Source organism: Mastomys coucha, unplaced genomic scaffold, assembly GCF_008632895.1.
Source record: "Mastomys coucha isolate ucsf_1 unplaced genomic scaffold, UCSF_Mcou_1 pScaffold21, whole genome shotgun sequence".
Classification (NCBI taxonomy): Eukaryota; Metazoa; Chordata; class Mammalia; order Rodentia; family Muridae; genus Mastomys; species Mastomys coucha.
In genome coordinates, this window is record NW_022196904.1 from 106,927,502 (window position 1) to 106,946,320 (window position 18,819).

The following is an 18,819-nucleotide window of genomic DNA, read 5'->3' on the forward strand; positions in this document are numbered from 1 at the left end:
GCAGAGGCAGATGGATTTCTGAGTTCAAGGCCAGCCTGGTCTACAGAGTGAGTTCCAGAACAGCCAGAGCTATACAGAGAAACCCTGTCTCGAAAAACAACAACAAAAAGATGGTGTAGACAGAGCATAGGTACTTAATACCCAGCCTCTTTCCCTGTGTCATAGTCCTTACAAACCCTCCCCTTCACAACTCAGTAAAATAGCCGATTAAGTTTCTCCTGTGTAGAGTATAGTTGTGTGGATCAAAGACGACATGGCAAAGATGTATTTTTGGCAAGGAGCCTGACCCCAGGCACAGAATGGTGAATATTGGAACATATACCCAGGGTTAGAAAGGAAGTGGCACACCCTGTATCACTGATACGAACAACAGCAACACAAACAATTTAGTCGTAGCGTATTGGTTATCTCCTGCTGTGGAACAAATGACCCCAGCAGCCTGACACCGAGCACTTTCATTCTCTGCGAAGTCTGTGCCTGAGGATGCTGGACAGAGCCTCTCCGCCTCTGGTTCAAGTCTCTCCTGACATTACAGTTAAGTCACAGGGTGCTGTGTTCTCATCTGAAGATCCACCTGGGAGGCCCTTCTGAGTTCATCCACAAGGTTGTGGGGAGTCTTTATCCACTGTCATGCTGGAACTGACTTATGGCCTGACTAGTGTTTCCCTCTTTCCTCTTCCTTCTTTCTAATTCTTTTCATGCACCAGCTGTGGCCCAGCTCTCCTCCACCTCCTTCTTTATCATGGTGTCCTAGTTGAGTTTTTACTGCTGTGATAAACACCATACCCAAAAGCATCTTGTACAGAAGAGGGTTGATTTTACGTCACAGCTGATAGCCCATCCTGAAGAGAAGTCAGGGAAGGAAACAAGATGTGGAGGAGTGCTACTTATCTATGGAGGAATCCTGCTTACTGGCTTACTCAGCATACTCTCTCACCCACCCCAGAACCACTTGCCTAGGGGATGGCACCACCCGCAGTAGGCTGATCCTTCCCATATCAATCACTAATGAAAATGCCACACAGACTTGTCTACAGGCCAATCTGATGACGATATTTTCTCAGTTGAGGTCCCATCTCTCCAGATGACCCTGGCTTGTGGCAAGTTGACAAAAAACAGCCAGCACACTTGGAAGTACTGTACTCTGTGGTGTGCATGCCTTACAAAGCCTATGGCCAGTTCTCTACTGAGAGAAATTTATATTGTTTGAAGGTTGTAATTGTTGCTATTTTTCTTCTATACTATTTTCTCAGGAGTGTTTAGGACACACAGAAACATCTCCCAGTGAGAAAGAATATTCCTCGCTCTCCCACCCAAGTAGCATCATCATAAAGCCTCCCCCTCCCCACTCACCCATGAGATAGAGATATTCTCTCTGGCCCCCCTCATGATACCTTCTACCAGCCACATACACCACAAGAATTGAGAATTTACACACATCAGGAACATTTGCTTCTGGAGGCTGCAAAAAGATGCATTGTGTTTGAGCTGATATTAACACCTGATGACTCATTGTAAGCAGACAGATCAACATGTAGCAAGGCCCACAACATGCTAACCCACCTGGCTCCATTAGAAATGTGGCTGAATTAACCCAGACAGCAGCCTCTTCTTGCGGCCTTTGTGTTTGGGACTAATGTGTCTTTCTCTATCTGATGTCTTGGATGAGCAAGGCAATGAACTAGACAGAGAGATCCCAGTCCACCCTGGGAGTCCACATAGTGAACTGGCTGCTTTCACACCACTGTGACCCAAACCCCTTTGCAGAGAGATCCCAGTCCACCATGGGAGTCCACAATGGAGTAGTGACTCTATGGTGACAGGAGCATGAAGTGTTCACATCCTAGAGCACCAGAAAGGAGAGAGAGCAGAATTGTGCCCTAGGATAACATCCAGACCCCATTTCCATGGGGCTCCATAGCTTCCCAAAATAACTCTGTTCAGTCAGGAAACAAATGTTAAAATATGGGCCTGTTGGGGACAATTCAGATTCAAACATAATGCACAGAACAGGACGATAATGACATAAGTGATGGTAACGTCACGGCTTGTTGAATCACTAATTACGTGCTGTGTGCTCTATGCAGATAATCCCATTACCTATATCAGTGTAGCAGGAAAACAGGAAGAGCATGGGAACTACTGCTGGTGTCCTGCAGCCTGCAGGAGTGACCAAGGTCTGACAAAGACCCGAGTCTACAGTGGGATAAATTGGAACTGGACCCAAGGAGGAAAATAAGTAAGTAAGGATGTCACAGCTGGGACTATCTGGGGTGACCTACACCTATTTCCAGATCTAACACACTACCTGGTTCAGAGATGGAAGAACTTGCTACCATTTTTTGTTCATTCGTTTGTTTGTTTGTTTGTTTGTTTAACGTGAATAAAGAAAAGCAAGAGCCGTTCTAGACTGTTCTACAGGATGAGAAAATTCCCTGTGGACAAAGTATCATGGTGTGCTTGCACTAAGGCCTTTTGTTTTCTCCTTTGTTTTGTTTTGGTTTGATGTGTTTGAGACAGGACTGCATGTAGTCCAGGCTTGCCTCAGTCTCACTATGTAGCCAAGGATGACCTCGCACCTGCTTCCATCACCCCAGTGCTGGGCTTAGAGGTATGCACCTCCATGACTATTTTTGCTATGGTATTGTATGGTATGGTATGGTATGGTATGGTATAGTTATGTTTTGTTTTATTCAAATATGGTAAGGGAGATCAAACCCAGGTTCCATGCACACACCCACTCTGCCAGCTGATCTGCACCCCCAGTCCTAAGCTGCTTCATTTTCTAGGTCGTGGCATTCAGGTGGGGGTGAGTCAGCACCAGGAAGTGCACACTGGTGCAGAAGATGATCCATCTTTCACTGGCTGCTCTTTCCAAGAATCTAAATCATGACTCAAAGTCTCAGAGAGATGGAAAAGAGTGAGCATTGCCATGTCATGATGGGCTGTCAGAACAAAACATCTTGAAATCACATAGCTATCCAACAGGACAGAGAAAACATGTTGGTCATGACATTATGAAGCATGAATCATGGACTCATTTATTTATTCTGCAGCCACAGAAATATCACAAACTTTTCACCAACCTAGAAACAAACCGTGCTTAGTGATGGGCAATGGCTAACTTATATCAGTCACGATACAACCATGAAGCTGTTAAAGAATGTGATCAGCACGCAGTTAAGACCACTGACAGATGTTTTGATAATACGACAGATAAAGTCAGACATAAAACAGAACATACAACATAATCCCACTTTTCTTAAAGTATAAACTTGTGAGAAAGCAGGCTAGAAGGATATAGAATAGGGGAAAAAATAGAAAAAAAAACTTATTAGGGATAAGATTAGGTGAGGGGCCAGGCTGTAGCTCTGTGGCAGGGAACTTGCCTTACAGGTGTGAGGCCCTGGATTCAATCGCCAACAGTCAGCTGTACCCAGTCGAGATCTGGCTGCAGATACTAAGATGGAAGAAAGTTCTGAAGGCTGAAGTAACTGGTCAGTCAGGCAAAGGCGGTGCTGACCCACAGGGAGTCTGACTGTCATCTGTGTGCTAAGAGGCAAGGACCCAGCAGGGCAAGCTGTCACTTCAAATAAGGACTCTCAGCCAGCCCAGCCACATGCTGAGCATCCAGGCATGGGTTCCCTGAGGTGAGGAAGTAGAAAGGAATGACAGGGAGCATGATGGGTAGTCTGTCCCCCGGATTCCCATGTGTGCTTGCCCCACGCTGCCTCCCTGGGGCCCCAATAGCTCACACTGGACATTGAACTTTTTCAGCTGCAAGGTTATTTTTCTTTTTACTTCTGCTTAACCTACTCCAGTACAGCTTCTGTACCCCAGTACAGGAGGACAGTGTTGGAGACATTTTAGTAGCAACCACTGGCACTCTGGGTATCACACCTAGAGGCGGGTTAACACTGTCATGTGCCAGGTAAAAGAATAGCTGTATTAGTTTCCTGTTGCTGTTATAACAACCACAGATTCAGAGGCTAGAAACAGCATGAGTTTATTAGTCTATATTCCTAGAGATCAGAAAAGTGAGCTAGGGATGTTGCTCAGTGGTAGTCCTTGGCTAGTATGCTCCAAACCTTAGTACAAACCCCTGATACACACACACTAGAATGGAGCCTGAGAAGATGGCTCTTCTGTAAAGTGCTTGCTACCCGGATTTGATGATGTTGATGACCAGAATACAGATCAGCAGCACCCATGTAAACGTGAGATGAACATGGTCACCTACCTACAAGACCAGCACATGGAAGCTTGAAATATGGAGCCCCAAGCCAGATAAAAGATGTTGCCTCACTATCTGAGGTGAATAGCAACCAAGGAAGGCCACTAATCAACCTCAGGGCTCCATTTGCAGATGCACTCACATATACAGCTGTGCCCACACACATGGGAACATGCATACACATACATGCATGTATGATATATACCCATATACATACCAAAACAAAAAAGACTCAAAATGTGTTCACAAGTCACTTTGCTTCTTCTGATGCTGTGAGAAAATCTGTTTTCTTCTCTCGTCTAACCTGAAGAGGGTGCATGTATTCCCCAGCTCATGGCCCCTTTCTCCATCTCATACCTTGTAGTCATTCAACTTTCTATTCTCATTCCTCAGATCCACATGGATAATCCAGAGTAATCGCCCACTCTAAGGATGTTTTGGTTTTTGGCTTGGCTTGTTTTGCCGTGTAAGGCAACATATTCACAGACTTGGAGAATTAAGACACTGACCATTCCTAGTACAGAGATGAAAAAACACACAAGCTGGGGCCAGTCCCACACATGTTAATTTAGTATAGCGTGAGGGCAAATAGAAGTTCAGTCCTGCCTGCCTAGATCCCATCAATGCATGATGCTTCTAACTTCATTTTATCATATGTACATATGTGCAAATGTGTGTTCAGGTACATGTGTATAGAGGCCAGAACTCATTCCTCACGTGCTGGATATCTGTTGTTTGAGATGCTGTTTCACAGTGGTCTGAGTTTGTGGTTAGGCTAGGCTAGCAAGTGAGCCCCAGGAATTCATCCTCTGGTCTCCACCTCTGTAGCTAGCACTGGGCTTACAAGCGTGCTCCACTCATTTCTTTTGAATCTTGGGTGATGGACAAGAACTCTGGTTGCCATGGCAAGCACATTACTGACTGAGTTATTTCCCAAGCTCCTCCCCAACCTTTATTTGTTTTTAATTTTTAAAAATTCATCTATCAGGGCTGGAGAGATGGTTCAGAGGTTAAGAACACAAGCTGCTCTTCCAAAAGACTGGGGTTAAATTCCCAGCACTCATATGGCAGCTCACAACTCATTGTAACTCCAGGGATACTATAACCTTACACAAACATACCTGCAGGCAAAACATTGGCACACATGAAATAAAAATAAAAGACAAGTTTTTAATTAAAAAATCCTCTATCTATATACTGTGTGTAAGAATGTAAATGTGACAAACATGTGGAGATCATAGGATAACATGAAAGAGCCAGTCTTCTCCTTCCATTTTGTGGGTCGCAGAGATTAGACTGAGGTGACCAGCACCTTCACCTGCTGTGCCTCGTGGCCAGGCCCATAACTTTTAAGCAGCTCTGAATATTGTCCAGTAACAGAAACCAAGTCTGTCTAGGAGTTAAAAGCAGCAGAAAGGTAAACATTCCTGTAGCTCTGGTATAATTCCTGGGGATTCCATGAGGATCCTTTTCCTTTGAGTGCTTGGGAGATAATTTACAAGTTTGAACTGAACCCCTAAACTTCTAGTGTTACATGCTGACAGTAGGTAAATGAGTAGGTGTGTATGTGGCTATGTCCCACTAAGACTTTATTTATAAAAATGAGCACAAATACCAAGAATGTGGTTTCTTATCCCTGAACTCAATCTTTCAGTTTAGTTCTAGAAGATCCTGGAATGTCCCTGCCAATCTGTCTTGGGGCTGAAACATTACCTATACAGAGGTACTGGGACACTGGGAACTGCTCAGTAAATTCTTGGTAAACCATTTTAAGGGCAAAAAAGTAATGTTGTAACATGTTAGCAAAGACAACTCCTGCACAGCAAACATCACTGGGGTGCACTGAGCCATTGTGCTATTGTCTTCATCATGAGGGAGTACATGAAAGGGAGCATAAACAGGTCTGCCCCCCTCTTTGAAAGGTTCTTCCCATATCTCATTTTGACTTTGAGTTGAATTAAATAGGCCGGTGGAAGACAATCCATTCTGTCAACAAGCAGGAGATGAAGGACCCACCCAGCTCTGGTTTCTGTGATATAAATATCTCCATTCTTCCACCTGAAGAAGAGACCCCACCATGGGGGTGCAGAGGAAGTGAGTGAAAGTCTATGGACCCAGCAGTTGTCCTAGACCAGTTTTTGTCTCTGAATTGCTTTGGGGCCCCAGTCCCTGGAGACTGTATCAAAAAACAGATGTTATGTACAGAGCATAGTGTAGAAGACAGGCTTTATGGCAGAGCAGAGGTGAACACATAGTCAAGGGGGTGTGGACAATGGTGGGGGGCGGGGGGCACTGTCCTGAAGTTAATTTTTAAATGCATAGAATCATCATAGGGTTGTGAATGTTTTTCTGGGTATGTCACAAATCCAGAAGACACAGTGAAAGCTATACTTGATTAATAATAGCTTTAAAAGTGCTGCAGAAACAAAACCATCACAAAGTCACAAAACCAATGACAAACCTGAAATGATGTTTATGTAGCCCAGTATAGAACATGGCTAATTCCCCTAATTATAAAATCAATGAGAGAAAAATCAAACCAGTAAAAAAAAAAATTAGTAAAAGATAAGGACTCCTGAGTATACCACACATACACACACACACACACCTCAAGCCATGCCCTCTTCTTTCTATTTTTCTTTCTATATAATCAAGTAATGCCACCTATGGGCACATAAGTATAGCACTGACCACTGGAAAATGGGCAACTTACACTAGGCTGGCCGCATCCCTGAAGGAAACTCACACCCTCTCAGCAGCTGTCAACTGCCTATAGGTCCTTATGTAGGAGTAGGGCCTCACAGGCCCTTCAGCCTCCCATGGTCAGGTATTGAATGGGGTGATCCTGTGGAAGTCTTGTGCAGGTGCCCCCTCTTCTATGCTGTTCCCTTGAGCTTTAGGGAGAGGTTGTACTATAAATGTTCCACTGGGGAGAGGATACTACTTAGCCCACAGGAGTCCATGATAAAGAGACCACCTTTTATGCCTCAGTCTAGGGAATGCTTAAGACTATTATGTGGAGTAGGAACAATTAGTTTCCTTGAATGTTGAGTAAGATAGCTGAGGCTCAAAGAAGTGGAATGACTCAGCCAAGACCACACAGTTATAAAACTGTAGAAAGAGATTACCAGCAAGAAATTAGGAACATGCCCAGGAAGAAACCACTCTGGAAGAAGACACCAGCTGAAGAACACAGAAACAGGTAGGTGTAGATATAATCAAAAGGTAAAAATCCAAATAACCCTGAATCAGAGAATGGGTTAAAAATATATCCCTACAATGGAATATTATTCAACCATAAAATAGATGAAATATTGGCACATTCCATGTTGTGGATGAATCTGAACTTTTACAAACAATGTTTGTAAGAGGAGCCATATACAAAATGCTACATGTTGTACAGAAAATACAAGGTGAACATATCCAGAAAATACAGATCTGTTGGAGAGAGAAAGTAGAGTGGTTGTTGGTGCTAAGGAGAGCATACAGTCAATGATAAGAATGTCTATGGGAAGGACATGGTCTAGAATTGGAAGGTGGTAATACTTAAGGCTGAGGAGGTGGCTCCATTGGCCAAGTGCTCACTTTGTATGGACCTGAGTTCAGAGATCCAGGGCCCACATTGCACATCTGTAACCCCAGGGGAATGTAGCACCAGGAAAATGGACACAGGCAGATCCCTGGATTTGCCAGTCTAGCTGAATTGGTAAACTCCAGATTTGTGAGTGACCCTGCCTCAAAAATTAAAGTGGGAAGTGATTGAGGAAGACACCTAAGATTGACCTCTGACCCCTGTACACACATACAGACACACACACTTGCACACACATAATAATAATATTAGTTGAAAAATCTTGCAAATACATCAAGGACTTATACAACTTTAATTGTGAATTATTTAATTACATTGCCACTAAGAATACAAAGCCATGTGCTATATTCAGGCTTGCTTTGAAAGTGGAATCCTGCAGTCCAGGGTCATGAGCCAGAGATGAATGTTAATCATGTGGCTTAAGATGCCTTTCTCATTTCCCTAATGCTTCAGTTTAGTCATAGATAAAATGGGAACAGCCAGATTCTATTTGCAAAGCCACCATCAGTATTAGTGCTAATCCTTGTCACCCCTTAAGCAGAGTGGTAGTAAGTGCTAACTGTTGCCATAGCAGGACCTAGAGTCACCTAGAAAACAAGCCTTCAGGGATTCTCTTGTTCTGTTAACTGAAGTGAGAAGACTTACTCAGAAGTTTAGTGTCCCGGACTTGCTGGACAAAACAGGAAACTAGCTACGTCCTCATACTCTTACCACCATAACATCCCTGACATGATGGGCTGTGTTGGGGTCCAGGAATCACCTCACAAAGCACCCAAACACCGATCTCAGTCAGACAGGGAGAGGTTACTGAGCCTATGCCCCAGGACTGATCGATCAGGGCCATCAAACTGAACCTGACCCTGAGTTAAGGTTTTTAAGCCCGAAATCCACAAACATCTGTGCCAAGTTATTCTACCAATCAGGATTTATGAATAGGTGATTTCGTTAGGAACATGTTTCTGTTGTACACTTATCCTGCTCCCATTGGTTGGGGTATTCAACTGTGTCAGGGGACTTGCCTTGTCTAATATTTATGTCTTAACTTGTCTACCAGGATGGGACTTGTCTAACATTCATGTTTTAACTTGCAACCAGGGTGTCAGTTACCCATGCACATGTTTCTGCCAAGTAGGGTGTCAGTTCCCAGGGAGGTCTTTGGAACTTAAACTTTACTGGACCCCTACCCAAAACAGAAGTCACATTCCAAATGGTTCTTATATTGGTGCAGGTGTCTCTCTTATGTCTGGGTCTGTCCCAAAGGCAATTTATAAAAGCTTATACATAGATGTAGGAAGTGCTGTTGGTTGGTTAGTTCAGATCAAACTATTGTGGGTAACTATACAAAACAATTCTATTGACTTCTATCATGACTAGCTTCCAAGGGCACAGAGCATAACAGAATTTGCAATCAATCTTGGCATTAGAAAGTTTTCTAGAAACAGCAGAAAAATATGAGAAAGTTTCCTTACGACAGACTAGCCAGGTAACAGTTATGTAGGCCTTACTATTTTACCCAAGGCTTTAACATTTTACCTAGGCCTTAACATTCCATCTAGGCCTTAATATTTTACCTAGGTCCTAACAGGCTATACCTGAAAACTGTGAGCCAAAATAAATTCTTCCTCCCTAAAAGAAAGTGGTCATAGTATAATTGTAGTAGTCTAAGTCAAAAGACATATTTTATGAATGAGCCAGAATATCCTCCAAAAGTCAGGTCACTGTGAGCCATCATAACTCAAAAGAAACTAAAAAGCCAAAGCTAGTTTGCTCTCTGGTGTCTGTGTAGTGAGTTGTGGATTTTTTTTTTTTTAATTACTGATTCATGGGGGGAAAAAAAATCAAGATTTTACATTGTATCTTCAAGAGAATCCATTAGACTTACTCGGTTATTTGCAAAGTCACATTTTTTATGAAGGAGAATTCATTTGAATACCAAGTAAGAAGAGGCCAAGTTCCCTACTAGAAACATTAGAAAGCAGCTAATGATCACAAAGCTTGGAGCTCAAATCCACCTCCTGTGACAGAGTTAGTTGATGACCCTTGGAGAACAAATCGACTTTTCAAGAATAAACACAAAAAATATATATGGTTTTCTATGACAACTTTTTTAAATCCCAAGGACATAAGAAGTTAAGAGTCTTAAAGTCTATTCAAAAGAAAACTTCTTAAAATCCTAACAAAGAGCTAGAGATTACAATAGTTTACAATCCCAGCTACTGTAGAGGCTGAGACAGGAGGCTTGCAAGTTGAAGTCCTGCCTGGGGCATATAGTGAGTTCAAAGCCAGCCTGGGCAATGTCTCAAAACAGAAAGGATGATGGGACTGTAGCTTACCGAGCATGTGTGAAGAACAGAATCCATCACCTGAACTTAAAAAAAAAAAAGTCCAAGAAAGGTTTTACTATTTTTAAAACACAACTGCTGACAGGAAGTACACTCATGCTGATAGGAAGTGCGCTCATGCTGACAGGCAGGTTTGCATAGAGGCGTTCCCTTGACCATCCATGGCAACCACCTGGTTCAATAGCCTCTATAACCAGGAATAGTTGGACACAGCCCTAGTTGCACCTTAGAATTAATTGGAAGTTCTTTTTAAAGGTACCAAAGCCCAGGTCCCTCCCAGAAAGTCCAACTTCATCAATAGGAAGCAGAGGCTGGCATATATGAAGAGTGGTCTTGAGGGTCAGTGACTTCAGCAAGGGAGATTCAGTGAAAGGCATGGAGGACAAAGTCACCAAGGAGAAAGGGGTCCGTCCATTCATGGGGTCCCTGAATACTAACAGGAGGACAGATCTTACTCTACAAAAAAAAATGGTCACCTAATGGCTAAGGAGATGGTTCTGTACATAAAGTGTTTGCTGAGCAAACATGAAGGCCTGAGTTTGATCCTCAGAACCCATGTTAATGAATTAAGTAACCCTCCTTCTATCTTTCCATATGAAATAAACCACTACTCTGTGATCTCAGTAGGGAGTCACTGAGCACAGCACTGAAGGCAGCTACTAGCTAGCTAGAAGCCAAGTGTCTCAGCCTAGTACCCCTCAGGGGACAAAGTCCTGCCCAGAACCACACAAGCAGGCATGAGATCCTCCCAAGCTGTCCCCCAAACGATTGCAATGCTCATGGACCCTTTACTGCAGCCCATGAGAGACCCCGAGTGCAGACATCCTGGCAAGCTACACCCACACACCGTTGACTGAAACAGCTGAGCTTAGGGGTAATCCAGGTGCAGTGACTGAATACAAATGGAGTGGCTGAGGTACGGAAAGAGTGACAAAAGAAAAGAGAGATGGATGACAGGATTTAGAGATGGCTTGCAGGGGAGGGTCAGAAGGGTCAAGTATGAACATAGGAATCTGTCTCCAGAAACTGGGGTGAGGGAGCTGTAGAGACACCATCAGATCTGTTACTGGGAAGTGCTATTTCAAAACAGAGAAAACACAACTCAAGAACCCAAACTACAACTGCTTCTGCCCTGATACATAAACGTAGACTACAAGGCAGAGGGTGTGATGCATACGGTTGCATAATTACACATTCCTTGTACTGAAGGTTCAATGCAAGCTCAATGATCAAACAAACAGTCACTGGCAGCATTCTTCTCCCTGAGCGGTAGCACAAACACTCTGTGAAAATCGTGCACATCAGGGCTCCCCTTAGAGCAGCGGGTAGCCATGGTTTCCTTTTTTTCTCCTGCTTCCTTTTTTGCCGTCCTTTGGGGGAATCAGCTGCTAAGTGTTTGGCTTAAGGGTTCAAAAACAACATTGGTGGCTTTGAACACTGGGTTAAAAGAGTGCTCTGCCTGTGCGCTGAACAAAGGAACGAGTTACAGAAGTACACTGGAACAGAAATTCCTTCCAGCAATTTCCTCCGGAAAAGTCAGTGCTAAAACTTCATCTGTCCACCTCCAGCCCTGCCTTTGAACACTTTACATCAGGACATGTGTTTTACATGCTTTCAAATTGCTCTTGTATTCAATACCTCTTGGTATTCAAATGCTTCCATGTCCTTGCCACATAGGCGCCTTTGAGATGCTTACCCATGTCCTGTATCAGTGGAAAGAACCAGACAATCTGGATCCCTAACAAACAGATTAAGTCAGGTGCCATGTATTCATTCATCACACACACCTGGGTAGAACACTGGGCTATGGTCATGGTTTCTTGGATAAAACACCAACCGCCCAAGTATGAGGGCCTGAATTAGACCCCCGCTCCCACTCCCAGGATCTAGGAGATTGGATAAAGGCAGATTGGATAGCCTGCATCTGATTGCAGCACTCCTACGGGGAGATGGGAAGCAGGGACTCCATGGAAGCCTGTGAGCCAAGCTTGACAGAAGCCACAGATGAGCAGCAGTGAATAGGTGGTTCTGCCTCATAGGGTGGGAGACAAGGGCCAGTGCCAAGGATGCAGTCTGACCTCCACACTTATGCTGAGGCCCACACATGCCCGAAGTCACATACATGTACACACACACACGGGGGGGGGGGACGTTTAAAAAGAAAACACATCTAGGTAGAGTATAGCAAAACGAAATCCAATACTGCCTCAATCTATGGCCCTACAGCTCCAGGGGAAGCTCCAGGGCTTCTGTACACAGGAGCCGCAGCCAGGTTGGGTGCAGTGATCTAGATGCCTGTGTGACGTGACTACAAGCAGAGGCAGCTGGAGCAGACTAAAGCAAGCTGCCCACCCACGCCGCTCTCCCCACCCATGCCGCTCCGCCCACCCACACCGCCCTGCCCTTCCAAACAAGGCAATGAGAAACCCAAGGATGAGAAGTTTCTATATCATCTCAAAATTCCAAGACAGGGTCTGAAAGTCAGACTCCAGGGAAGATAACAAGCTGCAATAGGGAAGGGCTCTCTCTTGTCAAGACACAGATACCTGCCCAGCACACAGTAGGCCTCAGGACTCTCAGAAGCCAAGATTGAAGGGGAATGTTACTGGAATAGAGGAAGCAAAGCTTGCCCAAAGGCAGCCGAGTCCGGCCCCAACCAGCACTGCAGCGGCTTGGGATGACGGCCTTAGACTCCAACTACGGCTGAAATGTGTGCCTCCTTCCCCCAAAGGCACATGCGAGGTAAGTAATTCCCAGTGGCAGTGGTCAGAGGTGGCCTAAGAGGAGGTGGGAAAGGGTTCAGCTCGAGAGGTGTTATGGATTTGGTCTAATGCTTGGGCTATATTATTTGGGTTCCCAAAATTGCACAAGAATCCAAATGTAAGATGCTGAGAGTCCTTGCCTCCAGCTGGCTTTGGTTCATATATAAAGTTGCCAGCGGCCAATGGCTGGGCTGGGAGACAGGGGCAGGACTTTAGGATTCTAGGGCAAGGGGACCAAGAAAGAGGAGAAGAACCCCGATGCCGGAGAGGTGCATAAGAGAGAGCATACCAATCGTGTAGGAGCCAGGGAAGAGAGGCCCCAGGGGGCCCCAACTGAGTCTAGGGCAGCAAAGTTAGAATATAGATTTTAGTAAGTAATAACTCAGGAGTATTGGAGGGGAGGTATTAGCCATGTGTAGGTTTGGGAGTATTCTAGCCATTGAGCTGTTTAATACACCTATTTTAAGGTGTATTAAAATAGAAGGCTGTGTGTGTGTGTGTGTGTGTGTGTGTGTGTGTGTGTGTGTGTGTGTTGAAAGAGAGAGAGAGAGAGAGAGAGAGAGAGAGAGAGAGAGAGAGAATGTGTGTGTTTTTCATTCCAGAACCCAGAACACTGGGGCAGGTAGAGAGGAACTCCATCTGCCACCACTGGGGCGATTTGAGCAAGCTTATTCACCTACTGCAACAATAAAGACTCAACCTTCACAAGTAGATAATGCAGATTATAGGATGGTGACTGAGATCTCTCTTCTCACCCTGTTTCTCCTCTCTTCCTCCTCTCCCCCTCCTTCCCTCTACTCTGTCGTATCTATCTCCCTCATCCTTTTTTCTCTCTCCCTTCCTCCCTCTTCCTCTCCAGCTCTCCTCCTCTCCTTTCCTCCCTCCCCACTTCCCTCTTACCTTCTGCTATAGGAAATAAAGCAGCAAGAAGACCCTCCCTAAAAGCCAGTCTTGATACTGGATGTCGAAACCTCCAGAGCCATGAGCCAAACACTTATTGCTTCTAAGCCACCCAGCCTATGGCCTTCTGTTACAGCAGCACACTGCCCCATAACTCCTTAATAGATCAGACAGGAAATCAATGGCAGGAGGGAGCATACAGGGAGTGCTTGTTGTCTGGGTGATATCCATCCTAGAACACTGTTCCCTGACCTCTGCATCCCTACACAAGACAGGAGATTTACCCTGGACACATGTCACAGTCATCATCTTGAATTCAGAGTCCTTCCCCAGTAAAACCCACTGCCCAGCAAGCATCTCTCCCGGCCCTCTTAGGACCATTTCAGAGGAGGAAGGATGTGACTGCTGAGGTTTGAGCCACAGACCAGCACCTACATCCAACAGCTGGACAAGGGGCAAATCATACCAAGGGACCAGGATACAACATAAAAAGTCCACTAGAGTATTTGAGTCTTCCTTTCTCATGTCACCCATGCACTGAGAACTCAAACCAAGGACCAATGAAGATAGTACACCACTCTTGCCTGCGAGTTAGCATGTACAGTGTGATCATTATGGGCAGGAAGAACAGAAGAACAAAGCCAGGGATTTTCACCCTTTTCTTTTAATCCTACCCATTCTCTATATGCTTTAAGTGCCCTGCCAGCCAGCTTAGAGCTGCCTCCTCTCCTCCCGTCACAAGAGTCCTTCCTCGTCTCCATTCCCAAAGCATAAGTAGTCAAAAATGAGACAGATGACAGCCCAAGAGGAGGACTGTGAGGCACCCTTTGCTAAAAGCAGCTGACAGATGGGGCGTCTCAAAGCTGTGCATATCACTCCCCTGCTTAAAACCCTCCAGTCTCTAGAGGTAACCCACCTCCTTTAGCACAGCCCATAAGACACGATGGAAAAAGTCTCTGTATTACTCAGGCTTCTCTAGCTTTGACCAAAAAAATCTCAAAAGGGAACTCAAAAGCAACTCAGATCTTGCTCCTCAAAAGAGCAAGGTTTGTTTTGACTCACAGTTTCAGAGACTCCGTCTGGGGTCACTGGGCCCCACACTCGTGGGCAGAACACTCTGGCAGAAGAAGCCTGTGGCAGAGGATAGGCGGTCACTTTGTGGTTGACAGAGAACAAAGCTAGGGAAAAGAAAGAAAGAAAGAAAGAAAAAAGCAAAACAGAAGCAGTCAAGGATAATAGGCCCCCAAAGAAACACTCTCAGAGATCTACTTCCTCCATTGATGAGGTGAGAGCCCTTGTATTCTGTCTCTAAGGTAACCAGAGACACACCCAGCACCAGTGGTGCTCTTTATTAACTGACACAAAAATTGACTATCAGAACTAACCCTCACAGGGTCAACCTCTTTTGTCCTTCATTCACTAACCCTTGCAACAATGGCTTCCCTGGGGCTCCATTAGCTCACAAATATACTGAGGATGTGAGTCCCCAGTGCAAGGGTTGTCTGAGAATGAAAAGATCTGATTGGACCATCGAGATGGCCCAGTGGGTAAAGGTGCTTGCTGCCAAGCCTGACAATCTGAGTTCAATTCCTGGGTCCCACATGGTGAAAGAAGAGAACAAACTTCAGCAGTTGTCCTCTGACCTCTAGTCACATGTGTTGGTGCATACACATGCATAAACATGCAGAGAAAATGAAGAGATAAACTGTTTTAAGGGTATACTATCTGTAAAGGGGTAGGACAGCAGAGGCACACAGCAAGCCCAGAATGGAAAGCAGGCTACAGTTACTGTTCCACTTAGTTATTACAAATTCCCGTTTGTTGTTTAAGTTTTTCAGTTGAGCTGCTATGTCTTTGTGCTAAAAACAAAACAACAAAACAAACAAACAAACAAAAACTCCCTGTGTTCCTGCTTTATTCCCCACCCCGAGCAGAGAAAATGTGTTCAGCCAAGCAGGGATGAGATTCCCTAGTGAGTGTTTTCTACAGAGGAGGGTCCCAGAGAATGTTAATAGGAGCATCAAGGAGACCTTGGTACAAGAGGGAGGACAAGTACACTGAAGTATCTTCACCAGGACAGGAGCCTGGTGCAGCACTTCCAGGCTCCATATGCAATGCTGAGTCCACACCAGAACCTCCAGTTGGCCTGGGCAGCCCCAAGGCAGGTTGTGCTAGTCCAGCTCTAGAGGCCCTGGCTTCATGGGCCTGTAAGAAATGCATGGCACAGGAATTCTCACCAGCATCCTTCCATGGTGGTTTTCATTTGTAATTATCTGCTGTCTAGAGAGGTTGGGCATCTTCACATACCTGCTGGCTGCTCGTATCTCTCTTGTTTCCTTGTGATTAAGGACTTTGGGTTCTTTGTATATTGTGTATATTAGCCCTTATGTAGTTGCTTGAGGTTTGATCATTGGGAGTAGAACTTTTAGGGAGTAAAGCTTGTGAGAAGCCCTTAAGTCCCTGAGGGTGTGTTTCGAAAGGGATTATGGTGCTCTTGTTCTTGTTCCTGGCCCCAGGATGAAGCACTTTGCTCCACCTCATGCTCCTACCATGATGTGCTGCCCTCCACAAAGGCCCAAAGCAATGAGGCTCTCCAATCTTCTACTGGAACCTACAGGACCATGAGCCAAACTGAACCTTTGTTCCTCAAAAACTAATTGTCTCAGGCAGTTCATCATCATATTGCAAAGCTGACTAATACATGATTTTAAAATATGTTCTCCCAATTCACAGGTTGTACCTTTTTTCAGTTAAGTGTGAATTTGTTAAACGTTCCCTCTGCTATGCAGAACCCTCTTAGAGATGACAGATATGCTACTTAGCCTTACTTGCCCCTCCCAGCAAGGTATTCATGTATTCCATGTGAGCATCAGACATCACAACTATATACTATTATAGTATGAATGAAAAACAAATATAGTAATGAAAAACAAAACCTTTTCAACATATAAAAATACATATCTGAAAACTTAAAAGATAAAGTTTAGGAAAAAAAGAAATCTAAAAAGGAAAGAAAGCGACTCTCTGGGTGTTTAAGATGTGCTGCCAAGGCAGAGAGCTCTACTTGGGAGGAAGAAAGCAAACCACCACCCTCCAGATGTGGTCAGCACAGGTCTCTTGTACATGAAGCAAACCTGGTCAAAATGCAGACATAGGTGCATATATGCAAGCAATAACAACTGATGGAAAAAGAGGCCATGAATTTGAAGGAGAGCCCAGACAGGTAAGTGGGTGGGTTTGGAGAGAGGAGGGAGAAGGGAGAAATGCTGTAATTAAAACAAAACCTAAAAAATAAACAAAAATGAAAAGCAGATGTGCATTCTGGTTCTTCTAGTCTGTGTGGGCCTGGGACTTGGCATTGACTACTAGGTTCCAGATGTGGCTCTGGCTACTTGTTCAATGATTGTACTTAGGACAAGTGTGGAGCGTGGCAGCCCCAGCGTACCCCAGAAGCAGTGCCACTTGTCTTGAGCCCTCCTTGCCCATCCCTCTCAAGAACTTCACCTGAACCCAGGACAGCGGCTGCTCTGAGTCAGCCCCTCGGGGCTTCTCCCCACCTGGATGGTAGAAAATCCTCCCAGGAGCACAGAAGAGAACATGCTGTTCCTGGGGACTCCCCCTAAGCTTCCCACACCCATTTCAGTCAGTGTGAGATGCCTGAATCTGCTTGTTTCCATGGACTTTATCTGGTGTAAGCTCTGGGCGCTCAGGCTTCTCTCAAAATAAACTTGCAAGCCTCCTTCCGTTCCTCTGCACCTTAGGCAGTCATTACTAGTCATAATCAAGTACCACCAGCTGTGAATAGCGCTCTTCAATGCTTCATATTCAATTCTGCCAGAACCCACCAGCCCTAAGGTCCTACACAATCCCCGTGTTCCCTGTGCCTGTTTCCATGAGATGATCTGTCAGTCAAAGACACACAGGGCTCTGCAGGAGCAAGAAAGGGGAGAGCACTTCTTTACTCCCAGGAAGTTCAGCTAAGGCTCAGAAAGAAGTTTTGGCCCCTCCACACCACAAGTCTTACCCATCCCAGCTTCACCGGATCAATGTTCTGTCTCTTGATTTTCATTCAGAAGATGGAGCTGTCTTCTTGGAAAGAGTTAAGATGGAGGGCATTGAGGGGAACAGTGAGGCTAACTTCAGTAGCCAGACCTCCAAAATGGCCTCCACCCCATATACCCTGGTATCCACTGCCAGTCCCCCACCAAGCTCACACTGTAATAGAATATGGTTTTCTCCCTTGCCTCGTCTCCCCTACAGAGAGGGGAATCTTAGCATGATGGAAGACCCAGGTGACAGCTTGACTACAAAACCCCGAGCCTTTTGAGCAGTGCCCCAAGCTCTTGGACCATGACACGCAGAACCTGTGAGGTGACTCACTACATACAGTCTTTAGTGACTTTACAGCACTAAGCCTGTGATGACAGAGACATAGATAACTGATAAAGCATTGGTTTCAAATAAGCCTGTATATTTGAGATCTTCACATCTACAGGGTATTTCAATAGCAAGATGTGGTCCCATTTTGTAGGTGAGAAAGTAGAGGCTAGTATCAGTTCAGTACTTACAGAAGCAAGGCTGAATGGGACTCTAGAGCAGCCCAGAGTATCTAAGGGTCAGTTATGGATTGTGTCCCCTGTTTTCATATTCATGTGTTTATTCATTTGGGAGACAGGTGTGTGCCATGTTGCATGTGTGGAGGTCAGGCATGTACAAAATTTTCAAAGAATACATTTCTAAACATTTTTAAAGTAACAAAATAAATATATAAAAATATAATTTCCCTCTGATCTGAAATTTGACTACACACACCCAAAGGAACTGAAAGCCAGGTCAGTCCTCAGGAGATATCGGCCCCCAGTGTCCACGGATGGATGAGGAGATAAAGGGAATGTGGCAGAGGGTGGAGTTCAGGGGTAGAGTGCTGGCCTCGAATGTGAGTGAGCTCAACTCTCAGAATGAAGAAGGAAGGGAGAGAGAGGAGGAGGA